We start from the raw sequence: 7,351 nt of genomic DNA, 5'->3' as shown, positions 1-7,351 counted from the left end.
TATTTAAACTGCCCTCGGTCTTAACTCCTAAACGATATGAGACTATTTAGTGTGTATCAGAACATGCCCCTCAATTGATGGCTAAGGAAGTTTTCATCCCCACAAATGGTGAATGTTTAAAACCCAAGTCCATTGATGGGCTTCTAGCTTTGTTGGTGTTGGGTGCACAACTACTCAAAGTGAGCTTTCAACTCTTGTCTAAAGAGCTACTTCATATCCTACATCTCTTCGACTACTTGTTGGATACTTTCCTTATTTTTACTGAGGATTGTCTCCATGTGAGTTTTTATTGTATTAATTGCTTGTTGATCAATATTTGGTACATAAAAACTAGATGTCTGGTTTTAGCGAGGCATCAACATAATACACTTGTGTGTTGTGGAGAAGTATTTCTACTCGACCTACGATGGACACCAAATGTTCTTATCGAATTTGGCCATGCAGTTTATGTCCAAATTATTAACGTGTATCTAGGCTCCGAATCACTAGTGGAAGTTCGCCTACAAGGACTAACGCTTAAGTGAGTATGATATTTAAGTGAGTATATGAGTAAAAATTGATTATGAGATGATATGTACTCCTTGTAATATTATGTATTTATAGCCTTTTTAGGGTCAGGAATAACGTTTATGGGTTCTATTAGTGTTAATGGATTCATTTATAATAAATGAGTTATGTTTATATCATATAATATTAAATATCTACTCAAATATTATCTTTTCCTTATTTTAAGAAAGTTGATATTTCATATGGATCTCATAATGGGATCTAATGTTTATCGAGAGTTTTAGGTCTAATAATAATATAATTTGGACCAAATAGTTACAATATTGAAAAAAAAAATCTCTAATTTTTTCAAGTCTCAAAGATATTTTTGTTTTTGTATGTTTATTTCTTATTAAAAAAATTCAGTGTCATATTAATTGTGTTAAACAGAAAAAAAAAATGGATAAAATAGAAAACTACACAACTATTTATCAGAATAAAAAAAATATTATATATATATATATATATATATATTTTTTTTTCCGAAATAGCCTTAAAGGAGATATAAAAGGGATGTAGGAAATTCTCTTTTACTTTAAAAACCATGTTTTATTTCATTTTTAAACATTCATCGAAAAAAAAAAAAACCGTGTTCCTTTTATATAAAAAATTTAAAAATAAAATACCGTAATTTTTAATTACAAAATGAAAATCCGAATATGGAAACAAAATATAACTTCTGAAAGAGTATAAAAATATGAAAATAACGAGTTCATATTGATAACAAATAGAATTCCATGCATTATTCTCGAAATTATTATTATTATTATTATTATTATTATTATTATTATTATTATTATTAATTTAAAATCGAGACTTGGATCCTTTTGAAGAGAAAACGTGGCAAGTGGTGAGAGCTGGAATGTGACAATTTGTGGATAAGCTGAAGACGATTCACAAGATTCCATTTTTGACAGTTGACAACAGTGCTGGACGGTAACAATAGCAACAACATTATTAATCGTTAATAATTTAATGAATAAATGAAGAAAAGGGAAATTACATATGCATGGTATAAAGAAACTTGGAAATTAAGGTGGATTTAAGGATAAGCCACCTTTGTAGTAGGCGGCATAACAAGCGTTGACGAATTCCACCACATGAATGCCCCAAAATACAAGGCGAGACAAACAATATAAGCAATTATGTGAAGTTTACAGCACAACATGGTGGTTGGACAAATGGGTTGTGAAGACCTTCAACATGCTTCCAAAACTATAACCAATCTTCACACATTCCAAACGAGGTGAAGAACACAAGGAAAAGCAACAGACTCTCCAACATTCTCTCCACAACACATTCTTGTTCTTCTTCTTCTTGTTGTTGTTCTTGCATATTGCGTTGCAAGATCACAACACAGAGAGGATGACGCTGTGGATCAAAGCCACGGGAGCGTTGAAGGATAGGTACAGCATTTGGGTGGCGAGGCTCTTACCCAGTGGACCATGCAGGAACCCTGATCTTGAAATGGTAGTCATAAAGGCCACAAGCCACGACGAACAATGCATGGATTACAAGAACGTTCAGCGGGTTTTCAAATGGCTACGCACCTCACCCTTCTACCTTCAACCTCTTCTCTACACTCTTTCAATAAGGATGGAAAAGACTCGTTCGTGGGTGGTGGCACTCAAGGGCTTGATGCTCATTCATGGGGTCTTCTGTTTTGATCTTCCCGGAGTGCAGAAGATGGGAAGGTTGCCGTTTGATTTGTCGCTCTTCAGCGACGCACACATAAACCCTAACAGGGCCTGGGTTTACAACGCCTTTGTTAGGGCTTATTTCTTGTATTTGGACCAAAAATCAGCGTTTGTGAGGATGGAAGTAATGAGAGAGGCCAAACGTGGAGGCAAGGAGAAGGAAGAGAGCGTGATGGAGGAGCTGCAGAGCTTGGAGAAGCTCCTTGGTTTGATCGACTTGCTTCTGCAGGTGAAGCCCAGGAGCCCCCACATGAACGTCGTGCTTGTTCTTGAGGCCATGGATTGTGTCATGGACGAGGTTTTGGAAGTGTACCAGAAGTTCTGCGCTGGGGTTCATCGAGTTGTGGAGAGAATACTCGACATGGGTGGGGAAGAGGAAGCTAGGGTTGGTCTGGAAGTTGCGAGAAAAGCTGAATTGCAAGGGAACAAGATGACTACGTACTTCAACTTCTGTAAGGACATTGGTATCCTTAATGTTTCTGACTGCCCTGAAATTGTGAGGGTGGATGAGAAAGACATTGAAGAACTGGTAAGAATCAGAGACGGAAAAACTATGGAGAGTGATGAAAGTGATGAGGAAAATGGTGTTGTGGCGCATGAGGATAATAATTGCAGAGCTATTGTGAGCTTCTTGGAGACGAAGCAAACGGATTTGAAGACCGTCATCACTAACCAATGGGAAGTGTTCGAGGATGATTTAGTAGTTGATGTTTTGAATGGTGCAAGTGTCACAACAAATAACCCTTTTTTGGACTATTCTTTGAGCCTCGTACCCTATGTTCCTGTTTCCAACAATTGTGTTCTTCCCGATTTAATTGTTTTGTAGCAAGTATACATAAATGCAGGTTTTATTTTCAGCTTCTCATAAGGTTGACATGCATTGAATGTATTCTTTGAGAAGAAAAATAAAATCAAATGATGAGGATAGAGTCTTTCTTTGTCGTGACTGCAAAATTGTATTCAAGTAAGTTGAGAAATATGAAAATTAAATTTCATCGGAAGTTAGGATAATGTGAAATGAGGTTATTGCGACCAGTGATTTACGTCCAATTAGTAGATATCAGACATAAAAAAAATTCAAAATTTATGTGTGACCATAGGGTTTAAACATAAATTTATCTCTGACCATAGGGATTAGATGTAAAATCCTTCGTATGTAACCGTGACGCCACTTTCATTTTCACTTTCTTCTTCACAGAAACGTGAACGAATAATGCGAACAACCCCATACGAGCAGCGCGAACTCCATTGGTGAATTTTCTTTGATTTTCTTCCTTTAATATAAAACTCTCCCCCACTCCTCTCTGTTTGGATGGAACATTTCAACAATGTTCTGAAATTAAAATGCATTTTATTTGAATTTCTTACGATTAAATTTCCTTCACTTTCTAAATAACTTGTTTGGATAAAGAAATTAAAATACCTTACATTTCAATTTCTTATTTGGATAACATAATTGAATTTCTTGTGAGATAAAATTTTATTTTAATCATATTTATTTTAAGCTTAATTATGTTTTGAGTTCAAGATAAATTTGGAAACAAACTCGACAACCCAAATGGGTCGGTCCGACTCGACGACTCAGTCGGGCCGGGAAACCCAAACGGGCTAGGTAGTAGAGACAACCATAAGTGCAAACACCTCCAAGAATCATACGTCAATGACTATATCCAAATAATTGAGTCTAGCTAGTCTTTATGTGTGATGAGTTACTTGATAATGCCTGGTTTGTTGTATTAAGGCAACTTGATTTGAAATTCTATTGAGTGATAAATGTATATGTGTGTATGTGTGTGTGTGTGTATATATATATGTGTGTGTGTGTGTGTTTGTGTCTATGTGTATGTGTGTCTGTGTGTCTATGTATGTGTGTGTCTGTTTGTCCGTGTGTCTGTGTGTGTTTGTGTGTATGTGTGTCTTTTTATGAAATTAGGTTACCCTTTTATGTGTTTGTATGCTTGGATTATTTTTCTTCTTTGCTACGATCACCATAATTAGGTGTGAGCAGATGAAGAAGTAGGTATTGGTTTAATAAGAGATGGTGCTGATGAAGCAACTATTTAAATCTTAGTTTAGCATTTCACTAGTTATCTTTTGGAAAACTTTGTAGTTGTTGTTTCTTTTTATTTTGTCCTTAGGGTTGTTTATAATTATATTTTTGGTTACAGTATTACATTTATGGATGACTGTAAATGAAGCAATTTATATACTTTTGGTATGCATGTTGGGTAACAAATTATCTATAACAACTTCAGTATTATTTAGAAAGTAGTCAACAAATTAGAAAGGGTAAAGTAACCCAAAGTCGTCTCCCAACAAACACGAAATTGATTTCTAACAAATTAGTTCTTATACAAAAGAGTTAGTCAAATAAAATAATAAAAATATAAGGGACTGAGATAAACAAAGAAAGAAATAGAATTGAAAAGATAAAAAGAGATAAAAACAATATAGTAAAGAGAATAGGTTGATTCCACTGCTTTTAAAAAATATGATTCATCATTAGTTTCCCAAAGATTATTGTTATTGATTTCTTGTTTAAGATTTCAAATTAATCAATGTAACTTCTCAATTGATTTGTTGGCATCCTCATTTTTAATCAAAGTAACTTCTCAATCAAAAGCAGGAACTTTATAGATTAATTATAGTAAATTTTACCAAATTAACTTCTCAATTAAATTTTACTAATCATAATCATGTTTATTCTTTTACCTCTTATATTTAGTAAAAAGCTAATTAACCAAAGTAAGTTCTTGATTAATTCTAATCAAAGTTTTCACCTTTAATCAAAGTAACTTCTCAATTATTAGCAAAAAACTCATTCAATCATATGAAAGTTTATAAATTTAACCAAAGTAATTTCTCAATTAAAATTTAAAAACCTTGGACTCATATGATTGTTATGTTTTGTATATTTACCATTGTGCTAACTTGCTACAATGTAAAGATCATTACTTTCACTAGAGTAAGAACCAAAAGACATAGATCAAAATAAATCACAACAAGAATCAAAAGAACAAACCAATTGATTCATCTAACCTCATAATCCAATTAAGAAATTATAGTGAAACTAACCCTTGAAGCTTAGCCCTCCATAGAATGCAAGATAAAAAAAAAGGGAGAGAGAGGACGAAATTAGGCCCCCCTAAGGGTTCCTAAACTCTGAAGTTTCGAGCTTCCATTTTCTACTTTCCTTTGATCTCTTTATATAGGACTTGGACTGGGTTTTTTGTTGCTAAAATCTCTCAAAAATCTTTTAAAATAAAGATAAATATAAACATTATTTATCTTTATAGTGATTATGAATATTTAAAAATATTTGGAGAGATATAGACTATTTAACAAATATAGTTGGTTAAAAATTTATTATATAATTAAATAAATAAACTATTTAAAGATATCTAATAAATTATTACCAAATAATATTTGCATTAATTTTCTAAATCAGTCCTTTGCAATCCAATAGTCCAAATTTGTAGATAAATCCCAATATATCAATATTTGCACTTAAAACCCTCTTGTTTGACCAAACTTTGTCCATATTTGAATATTTGACCATGCTTTAACATTATTTGACCATTTGAGTGTCCATTGAAAGGCTGCCATGTGGCAATGCGCTCTTTCTCTCTTCCTACTAGGGTTTCTATCGCAAGGGTGTCTAACAATGGAGGTGCTTGTGTTTGACAGTAGTGTTCATGGTTGCTTCATTTTTACACTCTTCCGGCAAGAAGATGGTTCACGTGTTATAGTTCATTGGTTGCACGAAGTCTGCTGACGTTTAGGGTTTTCTATTGCACGAGAAGCTGCTGCAATTTGCGTCTTAGTTCGTTTATGGTGGCTTCGCGTGGTGAACTGTCGAAGAGGTGATGGAGTTACTAGTTCGTGTTTCTTCTCCGATCTGCATCTTGTGGTGAAGATGGTGGAACTCATGGAATTGATGAAGCGACGCAGCAATGGTGGCTCACGTTTTCATCTCCGTTGAATGCGTGGTGGTTGTGATGATGAACTTGGGTGACTGGTCTAGCGTTTTTGCATGTGAATGATGTCTTACGATTCTGCTGCATTTTCGCTATGTGGAGTGCGTTAATGGTGGTGGTTGATGATGATGTGTCACACAGTGATTGGTCAGCTAGTGCATACAAGTATTATGCCATGTGTCATATTTTAGTTGGTTAGTTTTAAAAGTTAAGGATTGCCACATGGCAATTTATGAGTGGACCTGAATTTTGAATGGAAGGAGGGGTGTAACTTAGTAAAAAATAGTGGTGCATAATAGGTTTTTTGGGTGGTCCACTTGAAAAAGGAGTGCCTAAAATAGAAATTTGGGGTGCATTTAGCTCCTAAGTTATTTCTTTTCATAATTTACTAATTTTGGCCTTATTTGGTAACTTGAAACAATTCAATTTCCCACTTTTAATGAACCAAATTTAACTTCAGTTATATCAACAACTGTCAGAATATCCAAACATAATTTATGCAACTAAAATTGTTTTTAAAGCCAAATTTATCTCATAAATTCAATAAGCCAAATTATCACAAATCTTAATTAAATCATTCTTTAAGCACAAAGATTAAATTAAATACCCAAAATTAAACATTAAATGAGGGCAAAAATACGAATTCATCTTGAACCTTTATTTTTCTTTTCTTTTCTTTTTTGCCAACCTATTATAACCTAAGTTTCAATATGACTAGGAAAATTTGTAAACCAACTTTTGAGATTATGCATATTTATACTTACTCTTTGTTAGTTTTTATATTAATGTGGCTAGATTGTAGCCTCATTCCATTTTACTTTTGCTTAGGCTTTTGTATAAAAAGGATTAAGATGAATGATGTTTTCATGTTCTCTTCAACAATGAGTATAGTTAGATAACAAATAAGTTATATGATTTTCATCTTGTTGGGAAGTGTGTTGAAATCTAACTTATCAGCACAACATCAGCTTGCAAGTTAGGATACTACTCTAAATAGGTCTTATCTCTAGTCAATGTTGAATCTTCACCCTTTTATGTTATGACAAGAATATCTCATGCATATGACTAGATATTTGTGAGTTATCCGACAACCGATCAATAGCAAGTGACGTAATAGGTCAAACAAAATTC

At 33.6% G+C, this 7,351-nt stretch overlaps 1 pseudogene; it reads left to right on the top strand.

Annotated features, from left to right (window-relative positions):
• Positions 1-1,724: 1,724 nt before the first annotated feature.
• On the top strand, positions 1,725-3,100 carry LOC114174398 (putative clathrin assembly protein At1g25240 pseudogene; annotated as a pseudogene).
• Positions 3,101-7,351: the final 4,251 nt, after the last annotated feature.

The sequence above is a fragment of the Vigna unguiculata genome, chromosome 2, assembly GCF_037176805.1.
Source record: "Vigna unguiculata cultivar grain cowpea cultivar isolate G323 ecotype 2 chromosome 2, ASM3717680v1, whole genome shotgun sequence".
In the NCBI taxonomy this organism is placed as follows: Eukaryota; Viridiplantae; Streptophyta; class Magnoliopsida; order Fabales; family Fabaceae; genus Vigna; species Vigna unguiculata.
This window is presented reverse-complemented; position numbering and strand designations above follow the sequence as displayed.